Below are 11,984 nucleotides of genomic sequence, written 5' to 3'. Positions count from 1 at the left end.
CAGATCCAGAGGAAGCGATAAATGAGTCTGTTCCCTGTTGATGATGATCCTGAATGAAAATGTTGTCAGAGTCATCAGAATCCGTGATATTTTCTCTATGATTATTTTTTTGCTTCTCAATTAAGATGATCCTGAATGAAAATGCGGGCAGAGTCATAAGCATCCGTTGTATTTTCTCTATCATTTTGTATTTGCTTCTCAATTAAGCAACCATTCTCACCCTGCTATAAAAAACCATAGTTAAGTGAATCAATTTAAAAAGCAGTTCTTTTTTCCTTCTCTCTTTCTATTTCCCTTTTCTTTTCTTTTTTTCGGAGTGGGGTGGCAGGTAAGAGGATCTATTAAAACTGTGTCATATGAAGTACAAAGTAATCAACTTTTTTCCTTCTCTCTCTCTCTCTCTCTTTTTTCCTCTAAAAAGAATGGTTTCTGTGCCTCAGGCACTAAAACGAAACAGAGGAGGGGCATCCATATCGATTGATCGTCAAATTTTGTCCGCAATGATTGTTAAATGCAATTCTCTTGGTTGCAATCTTTGAGTCTCCGATTTATCAACTAGCCATAAAAGCTACAGAGGCTTGAATTCAATTTGTTAGAAATAAACACAATTTGTTTGTTATAATCAAAACGTTAAGAATGAAGTCAACTAGAGGTTAACACCAGACACATCATTTTTCCATTTCAAGAAAAGTACCTAAAACTTTTTTGGAGAAATTATCAATCACAATCAACAAGTAATAAGCACCTCTTTTGGAAGGTACCCTAGCTACTCCCCAAAGATCTGAATGGATGTACCCAATTGTTCCTTTCGTGTTATGTCCTCCTTTAGTAAATTTGTCTTTTTTAGTTTTTCAAAGACATAATGCTCACAAAACATCATCTTACTAATCTTCTGCCATTAAGAAGTCCCCTCCTATTTAATTATGTCATACCATTCTCACTCATATGCTCAAACCGTGTATGCCAAAGTTTTGTAACTTCCTCATCAACCAAAGAATAAGTAGAAACTGCTGCATCTCCTATGACTGTAGTACACTACAAAATGTACAAATCTATAGAGGTTCTATATCTCATCATGACAACAATAGCACCCAAGTACACCTTCAAAACTCCACCTTTACCAAAAAATTTGTAACTCTTTAAGTCAAGTGTACTTAAAGATACGAGATTCTACTTTAGTTCTGAAACATGCCTTACATCTATAATTGTTCTAATAGCCCCATTGAACATACTGATAGTGACTGTACCAACTCTGACAATTTTGCAAGGCATGTTGTTTCCCAAAATCACCGTACCTCTCGAAACTTCTTCATATGTTGTAAACCAGTCACTATTAGGATACATAAAAACTACACACCGATTCAAGAACCTATTCTTCACAAGGTTTGGAACCCATGTTAGAAATCACAAAAAATTCTCCTTTACTTTGCCCATCTTCCATAACATCGACCTTTGCTGTATTTACATGTTGCTTTCCTTTATCAGTAATACTAACAGTCTTATTTCTATCTTTCATAGCATAGAAATAAGCTCTAGTATGCTCATTTTTCTTACGAAAGTGACATGTTCTCTCTACATGTCTCGATTTCGGTCTGACCCTTATATTTCTACCAAAATTTCCTTCTTAATTTCTTCTATGGAAAACCAAGCCTTCAACTTGGCCCTCAAATCCATTTGCAAGATGTTTCATCTTCCCTTCATAGACCTCATCCAAGATGATAGTATCATGATTATAGAGTATAATATCTCTAAAAGTTACACGTGATGGTAGCAACGAACACAACATCAACGTCAAGTCTTCTTTTATCATACTTTTCTTTCAATGTCTCCAAATTAGTCACAACTTCTTTGAATATAGTTAAGTGATCATCCAATAGTGTACCTTCGAACATCTTGTGAGGATACAAGCACTTCTTCAAGTATAACTTACTGGTCAAGCTCTTTTTTATACAAAGCTACTCTAACTTCAGCCACAGGGCAACAATACTTTTTCCTTTAGAACATCCTGAAGAATTTGATTTGATAGACATAAATTTGTGATTGGACTTTTCGATCCCTATGTTGCTTTTTATCTTGCGTCCAGGTTAAAGGCATCTTGTCAAAGCCTAGCAAACTTCCTTTGAATCCATCTATGTGAGAGTCACTCACATCTTCGCCTACCATAGAGTAAATCTCATGTTGCAGTCCAACAATGGATTATCGTATTTCATCATTATCATGCAAAATATCAATCTCGCTCTAATACTAGTTTGTTGTGAATTGATCACAAAATAATGACAATAACGAAATAAACAAACAAAAGACAAGAACTCCAAGATCTATGTGAAAACCCAAGATAGGAAAAATCACAAGCAGATGAGGAAAATTTTACTGTAGTCAATAATGAATGTGTTTATAACAAGATCGCAATACTCACAATTAAGATCTAAAACTTTCAAGATGTTGCATGAATATTACGACCTCAATACAAGTCGTTGAGAATATATATGAACCTTAAATTCTAAACTGTAGATGAATATGAGTCTAGAAAATGCGTTAAAATATGAAACGAGCTTGGGTTGGGTAAACACGTTGCTCAAGCGCTAGGCGAACGGCAATCTGAAGCTGGCAACTAGGTAGGCGTCAAGTCTTTGTTAAGATTGAGAAGGTAAAATTATGGCGATTTTTCTTCTCGGTCCATAATTTTATCTCTTCAAGATCACCTCAAGCAAAACTCCATTACCAACTAGAATTTGGGTCAAACTGCAACATAAAAATATTATTATTCTTCTGCTCTCATATTTTAGGAAAATCAACGATGCCATTCTTTCATTTGTGATATTATTTAACTCTTTTTTTTTTTTCCCATTTGTTTGATCACTTTTAAGTGAATTAATTTGCAATTTTCTTTTGGATTCAGATGTATTTTTATTCCCCTTTTTTTGGTTGAATTTCCAGGCTTATAATGTTGTGATTGTTTATATGATTTATGGTTGTGTATAATGGTTGTAGATATCCAAGGTGAATAGTCATAAGTGATAATGAATTGTAGTTAAATTTTGATTAAAAAATTGAAATGTTATATATACTTTAATTCGGTTTGATTTCAATACTTATATGAATTTTCATGTGAGCCTAATTCTTCTTTTTTACTTCCTGATAAATATGTTCGATACATTTATTTTGGAATTCTATACTTGATTAAATGTTCTTAGTTTAAATTAAAATAAGTTAATTAGGTAAAGTCCGGACTTGAATGCATTTGGATGTAATTGGCACGAAATGTGAAATTGAAGCTTAAATTGGAGTTGATTTGATGCAATCAAATTACATTGATCAATTAGAAGACTTATGAGAGCAATCGAAGATGTTTCAGAAGCTACATGAGTTAAATCCATCATTTGGAAAGTTTGGAGGCTTAGTTGTAAATTTTCAAAACTTTCATCACATCAATTAAAGATGATTGAGGAATAACGAGGACTAAATTGTACAGATTCAAAAATTAAGGGCCAATGTTGCAAATAAGGGAGGACTCAAGATTAAAGCAGAAGATATTCAGGGACCTAAAGGACAAAGGAAATATTTTGTGTCCTGTGAGAGAGAATAGCCAAAGGAGAAGCCACTAATATAGTTTTTACAATGCTTTGAGAAGCTTTTATACAAAACAACAATTCTACATTTTATCATACGTTATTGCTCGGAGTTGAAGAAGAAGGAAGCATCCAAGGATATAATTCAAGAATTGAAGGAATTTAAGATTCAAGATTGCTTTCGTCTTTCTTCCTAAACCACCACTTTTAGGTCGTGTTGTATCGATTCAATTTATGTTTTTGTTATCTTATGATGTTATGAAATTTTGATATTAAATTCTATATTTTGACATTTAAATATGTTTTTTTAGTTTTAGTAGTTGTTAGGAGTTTAATACTTTTTGGTTAATTGGCCACCAATTGTATCGATATATGATTTATATTGACATTCAGAAGAAGGAATAATAATTTATCACAAGTAGCAATTATTGTATGATTCTATAGACGTTAGAACTCAATATCTATGCACTGCATGATCCAATTAATGTTCTTGTGATTTAATACATCTTTACATTTTCGCATTCAGAATATGGATATTACTAGATCATGGATGAGGATATGTTTGATTCTAGAAAGACTATTAAACATGATAGGAACACTGATCTCCAAGTTCAATAAACGTTGTCAAATTATAGAATTAATATAAAATGGAATAACGTAGGGGGATACGATATCCTGGCATTTTATAAACCACTCTACTACTTACATAGATTAGTTATATGTTGTTATTGTAAATCCATCTCATTTATCTATTGTGTTTATTAAGTTTAGAGTTAGGTTAATCGGGAAATAGACAATACATGGGATCTTGGTACACTTGTCTATGATCTGAGTACTAAAGGACTATTAAAATCAACAAGAAGTTTTTGGCATTGTTGTAAGAACTTAATTTATTTGGTTAGTTTTTTAGTTAATTCTAGCTTTAGTTGAAATCCTTATTTATTTATTTATTTAACCGCTTTACTTGTTTTTCTTGATTTTGTTGATAGGGAACAAAGGGAAACAAGTGACCGGGATAATTGTAATGATTAATTTCATTACGGATGACAAAGACACGCTAGTATGAGATACTTTCAATATACAACATGTTGATAAAAACATTTTTATGGGAGATTTCTTTGGCAATCAAGAATTTGAAACGACAGAATATAATACACTTATAAAATTTGATGACGATGATTTTCTATCGGGTATACTATGGTAATCCAATCTACCAATTTTCCACGAATATCATATGAATGAAGTAGATGAGTAAGGCTTGCCCTTGGAGTATTATGGGGATTATTGTAGCCTTGGTCGAAAAATCATAATAGTCGTAACTTCACTAATCATCCACAAGATATGAAGACTCTCCATGACAACTTTTTTGTAGAATTGTCAAAGGATTTAGATAGAGGACAGACCATTCAACCTGAGGAGATGACAACTAAAGACATGGATTATGTAAAGCATGCAGAGGCCATAGAGTTAATCGTAATGAGACAAATGAATCGGTGGCATTCAATGAAGAGGGAATTATCATGCAATCCCCCAACATTATGGTTCATTCAAAAATTGATTTTGTGATTAAAGTCGATGAAGATGTTGAAGTATACATAGTTGAAAGTCACTCGGGGGAGTATTCAAATCATCCTATAAAGGGACAAGGTAGAAGTTTGGGAAATCAACGAAGTTTTTTGCAAAGTAAGCTAAAGCAAATTAAGCAAGGCCTCAAAAGAACTATTTAAAGCGCACTGAAACATCATAGCAAAAGTCGGGCTAGAATTATTAACGAGTGCTTACTGGGAGATAATCCAACTTTTAAACTCTTTTACTTATTTTGTTTTAAGTAATTGACTTACATGTAGTGAGTTAGGATTGCATTTATCACTTAGGCACGTCTAATCGTTGCTTTGCTTACGTTTTCCATTATTTTATATGTAAGGGTAGTATTACTAGCATTACAACCTTGTCAAATTTCCTCATTCCACACTCCCATTTGATATAGGATTAACTTTAACTGTCGTGTGATTATATTGATAATGAATTATCCTTTCCCATTTCAAGTATCATTCACATATTTTGTAACATAATCAGTGAAAAGAAAAGGAATATAGAAGACTACTCGTTAAGGTAGAAAGTTTTCATATACATTACGACTATTGTTAAGTTGACGGTAATTTGTATTTTAAGTTTGAGGGCGTACAGTAATAAATTTATTGTTTGTTTTTCTGTTTGTTCATGTGATTTAGCATAAAGAATTAAAAAATTGAAAAAATAAAAAAATATTTTTATTTTTATTTATGTTCTTGTGTGAATTGGATAACCTTTCAGACTAATTAATGAGCACTTGAAATTGTTTATTACGCACAAATTGTGACTAGGTGATGTATTGTATTTGCTAATTTAATACTTGTTTATGTGAGATTGTATGATATAAGTACAATAGTCATGGAGATTGTCTTGTATTTTTGAAATAATTATCTTAATAGAATATGTTGACTGGAAATAGGTTGTTAAAAATAATATCAAATTGAAAACATAGCCACTTAACTTATTGAAAGGATTAGTTTTTAGGAAAATTCTACTTGTACATAATTATTACACATAATGGTGTCCATAATATGATATAACAATATCCGATTGTTGATGTGCAAGTGTGAGATTTGTATTAAAGGTTGAATCCAGTACCACGTGTACTTATGGACACAATTATGTAGACAATTATATACATGTAGCACTTCCCTTATAGTGTGGAGCTAGTTAGGAATAATTAGACTCTATTCATCATCAATATTTAGGAGAGAAAAGAAGGTTGCCTAAAATATAAAGTAAAAACTTCCTTCGAAACCCAAAAAATAAATTCAAAAATAGGAGAAGGGACATAATAAAAAATTAAAAGAAAAGAAAATACACCAAAGTGTGTCGAGACGGCATCAAAACAACTTTAAGCATTATTTCTACCGGACAAGTCTTCAATACTTAATTCTGGATTTAGATTTCGGGTGAGGGTATTAGTCTAGGTTGGATTGCATGGCACGTTTTGGATCCACTTGGGTGATTCCTGTATTGTTTTTGTTGAGGGGTTAAATATGTATGTCACGGCTGGTAGACATAATAATGTTTTCCTTTTTCTTCTGTTTGTTCTCTTGCAGTCAATATTATAAATCATACTGTTGTGAAGCATATACAATATCCTAAGGAACTCAAGCAACCTACTGCTGAATCTGTTTCGTTTGATGACGGGGTCCAACATTCCTGATATAGCCTCTTATCCTGAAAAAGGTAATCTTAAGGTGTTTTCTCGTTTTGATTATTTGTCTATCCAGTTTAAGTCGTAATTTACTCTCACTTCAACTTTCCTTCTGTAGCTTCAAGAGAAGCTCCGGTTGGACTTGGACGACAAGTTGAGTCAATACATTTTTTCCAAGATCTTATCAATGAGAGTGTCAATGCATTATTCCCACAAGGGAAATGCTACATGTACATAATAGTTTACATAATGGTGTTCATAATTACACGGGGCACTGGATCCAACTTTTAATTCAAATTTCACACTGTACATCAACAATCGAATTATTGTCACATCACATTATGGACACCATTATGTGCAATAATTATGTACAATTATAATTATCCTTCCCACAAATGGTGAAAACCATTCATCGGTGGGCTCAGTATTCAACCTGAAATACTTAATTCTGTGACTGCTATCTTCCGTGCGCCCGTGCCATTCTTCAATCACAAAGCAGCTTTTACACTATAAGAACATTATGGTTTATCAAAAATGTTGAACCCCAATCTTGAGGGCCCCACCACTGCCCCGCTCCTAGAACTTTGTGAGGGAATGAAATCGCGAGATGTGCCTCAGGTTAGGAAATAAGAGCTGCCTATACACTGCACCTACAAGAAGTCCAATTTTATGTCTCAAGAATCGAATTCCCATACCGTGGCAGCTAACAAGGCGTGAGATAACTTCACTCTTGTTCTTTACACTACTGGGCTATGCTGGGGGGTCAACATTATGGTTTATCGCTTAGATTACAATTTACAGGCTATTATGTGTTAATTTCAACATTGAATTTTTTTAATTATAGTTTACGGTACGGGGTTCGTTAATTACAGGTTTTGAGTTGTGAGTTAATGATTTCCGTTCTTTGGAAATTGAACTTTCAATGTTGAAAGACCTGTCTCTGCATCTGTGGACTGTTTCCTGTGAGTTAACTACAGGTTGAAAGATATGATTTTCATAAGAAAAAAGACCCTGCAGATCTGTTTGTCTTTGTGATTTTACTGGTTGAATTGAATGGCATATATTATGTATTTGTTATAATGTGAAACTGAATGGGTTATGTCGGCATTCCATGTTTCCATTGATCCTTCCTTTTCTTTTTTGATCCTTTGATGGTTTTCTATATTTAAATGGCCCTAGATTTTTAGTTTCATATCTTTTGATCATTTGTAGGAAGTGATTTACGGGTTACAGGTTATGAAAGCTAATTCTAAAAAGATTGAGGGATGAGGGACTTAACTTTTGAAACTTTCATTCAATTAATGACAGATGATTGATGATTGATGAATGATGAGAACTAAATTGTGAATATCAGAAGATGAAGGATCCATGATGTAAATAAATGAGCACTTGAGCTGAAAGAATGAAAAGACCAAAATGGACAAAAAAATACTTTGTACCTTGTGATCTCAAGACGCAAGCCCTTGAAATCGCAAGGCATCATTTAGAACCAGAGAGCACATCATCTGGCATGTATGACTGCAGGCCAACAACAGATGGTTTCCTTATTTTGTTCAATCTTTTTCTTAAAAACTAATTATGACAACTCTTGGACTATAAAAACATAGATTATGCTACACTTACAAATTTTTTTTACAAAATCTTTTACTCACTACTCCACAATAGGAGGTGGGGATCACGAGCCGACATTTTTTAAATTTACGTGGGGGCAGCTTATTAGTAAGAGTAAGTGAATTTTGTACAAATTTGTTTGGACATATATATTTATCCTAAATATATTCTTTCATCTACAATTCAAGAGAGGAAGATTAGGGGCTTTTGTGCATAAAAGTACATATATTTTCCAGAGAGAAGAGCCAAAGGAGCAGCCATTGATATATTTCTTGCAAAGCTCTGAAGAAGCTTTTATACAAAGCACCGATTCTACCATGTTTCATGCATTATTGCTTGAAAAAACTATTTAATGAATTCAAGATTCAAAAGCGCTACATGGCCAGATTAAAAACCAGGGCAAAAAACAGGCTTACGTGGCAGAACCAAACAAAAAGTCTCTGTTTAAAAAACGTGAAATGACCCAAAAATGTAAGGGCAAAACAAAACGCCCCACAGAATCCCTTTCTCTGCAAACAATAAAGCCATTTCTCCCTATTGATCGAAGAAATCCTCACCGTCACCATCTCCGACCGAACTTCAATCGAAGGTGACGGCACCGCTCCGGCTGCACTTGAATTAGTTGAAGGTTTTGCCTCTGCTTCAGGTGCACTTGCAGGCTTCACCGCCTCTCGCGTCACCATCTCTGGCCGGCCGCTAAATCAACGCTCCTATTGTCGCCATCTCCCGTCCATTTTAACCAGTTTGGGTAATTATACTCCTTTATCCCCTTCATTATCAACCCGACTTTGTGCTGGAAACACAAAGTTTTGATGCATGATGAGGAAGATAAGTCATGTTCCGAAGAAGCCTGCTCAAGGCGGCAAGAATTCTACACGTAGAGGATATATTTCTGCTGAGGAACCAACCTTGAAAAATTAATATTCGAAGGGATGATGGAGATGCATGGATTATATTTCACATTGCAATTTTAAGTCCAAAACAGTGGCGTTGGGGAATTTTCATAAATTTATTTCATCTGATAATTGAACAACATAGTCAGGATATTGTTCGTAGCACACCAACGGATTTCAATATTCTCAGCAAGGGAATATATGGGAAACATCATATAATGCAGGCTTCACACCTTGTATATAGGAAGTGTTATGATCAAAACTATTTGAAACCGAGATCTCAGTAACAGATGCAAGCTTCCAGATTGTTCGAAACTGTCTGTGCTGATAATTTATAAGCTCGGTGGCCAGAGCCAACTGGAGAATGGGCTTTATTTGGATGGGAAATACATTCTTTATGGTGAATATATTAACATATAGGGTTTCTTCCTGAAAATATATTTCTGATCCCTTTATTTTCGACTTCTTCAACTTCTAATGGTGAATAGATGACCCCAAAGTTCTATTTCTGAGACAAAAATTACGTGAAGAAGAAAGATACGGCAAAGTGGGCCGCAAAAATCACGTGAAGAAGAAAGCTTTTAGATTATATCATCTTTCTTAACAAACCTTCAATTCTGGACAGCGTTTTATTGATTAAATTTGTGTTTTTGTTAGCGTATGATTTATATTGACATTAGGGAGAAAAAGTATAAATTTGACACATGTAGCACTCATTGTAAGGCCCCCTTATTATTATTATTTTTTTTTATGGCAGGGGAATCCGCAGTCGCTACCTTTCGATTGAGCACTGAATAAACTCTCGGGCTAACATAATAGCCTGCAAATCACGCCAGCCAGGTGAACCGCATAGGCAAAGCCCTATGCGACAAGCTCGACCGAGAAAGTATTGGTAGAGGAAATCGAACTCGTAAACAAAGGTTTCTGCGCTCACCTATTTCACCAATTCAGCCACCCCATGAGGGGCGTGTAAGGTCCTATTAATGTTAGGGATAATTGCTCATGCTTTGCATTATTAGCTAAAATTACAAATCGCAAATGTAGGGGTCGCATACAAGTAGTAAAGTAGATTATGAGTCCGAGTCGATCCCTCGAGGAATGTTTACTTTAATTACACAATAGTTAATTTAATTTTAACAAAGAAACACAGAATAAATTTTTTATTTTGAAAATAAATAAAATAACTAAAAACTGTACTAAAAAACGAGAAGAACAAATTTAAAAATTAAGGGAAGTGTTGAGGTTGAATTAGTTGAAATTCATGATTTCACTTAATCGTCGCATAATCAATTTTCCAAAATTAGTCCTAATAAGTTGGTTTAACCTATATCTCTATATCTATTAAAACCTAACAAATTGTACTACATTTTTATGAAAATAACTCAAAGGGTCATCTAAGATTAAGAGTATATCTCTCCCTTCTATAAGAATCCAAGGTACTTACTCTTGGCCTAAATGCGCAACATTTTTCTCGAAGATTGCACAAATCACTCGACAAAATCATTTAATGGCCAAATAAATGAAAGACAATCAATACATCAATAAATACAGAGGAAAACAAGTAGTTATAGTATTGGAATCAATAAAACTAGATTAAACTACATCAATCATCCTAACATCAAGAATTTAGCTCATTTTATATATATGATAAAAATGAGAAGATTTGGAGAAACTATATTGTTAGTTCTTAGAGAAGATAGTGGGTAAAATACAACGCAAAATGTAAAATCATGTCCTTTGGCTGGATTCTTGAAATGAGTATTGACTTGGTATTGATTTTGTCCTCAAGTCCCTCTACCTTTGATTTTTCTTCTCCTCTTTCCCTTATGCCCTAGTTCTTTTCCTAAAAAGTGGTGGGTAAAATGCTGGATAATGGGTTGAATAAAGAATGAGGCTAAAAGCACAATTCTTTTTCTATTTTAAAACACTACAACGTGCCCAATAATTTGCCAAAAAGCCCCCCAAAATTTATGATTTGAAATAAACGGTCCCCAACTGAAAAAGGTTGGCACCCGCGCGCCAGTAGACCCAGCTTTTGGGTCTAATCCTACTTAGGTGTGAGCGCGGGTCAGTTCGGTTCAGTTCTAAAGAGAACCGAACCAAACCAAAATTTTCAGGTATCTAGTAAATGGAACCGTCAGGTCCAAATATAATTATGGAACCGTTCGGGTTCGGTTCTGTACTATAATTAAATTTTTAAACATTTATAACAATATTATATAAATACAACTAATGATACATTCAATGGTTTTGAAATGTCAGAGACTAGTAGACTACTTTATTCAAATGATTGCTACGGTCAAAGCTTCGGTCGTCGGAGGTCACAGCGTCGGCCGACGATTGTATAGGTTTTGGAATGTTAGCGAGGCTGCGAGAGCGAGTGCGAGAGTCAAGACAACGTTATGCACTTTAGTGTTGGTGTTTAAGGTTATTTAGTGGATTGGATCTTGTAAGGCTAAGAAATGAAATAATAAAATGGGTAATTGGGCCAAAAATTAAAAAATTAGAAATGAAACAAATTATTGGGCCAAAATTTTGGATTTAAAAATTGTTAATTTGTTTAGAAAAAATTAAAATTAAAATTAAAATAATTTGATTTAGTCAATATAAAAAAAAATTAGAAAGATTCGGTTCTTCAGTTCTTGGTCTAGAACCGAGAACCGAACCGTACCCATCGAT

This window comes from Olea europaea, chromosome 2 (genome assembly GCF_002742605.1).
Source record: "Olea europaea var. sylvestris chromosome 2, O_europaea_v1, whole genome shotgun sequence".
Lineage (NCBI taxonomy): Eukaryota > Viridiplantae > Streptophyta > Magnoliopsida > Lamiales > Oleaceae > Olea > Olea europaea.
The sequence above is the reverse complement of the archived record's forward strand: the minus strand, read 5'-3'. Positions refer to the sequence as shown.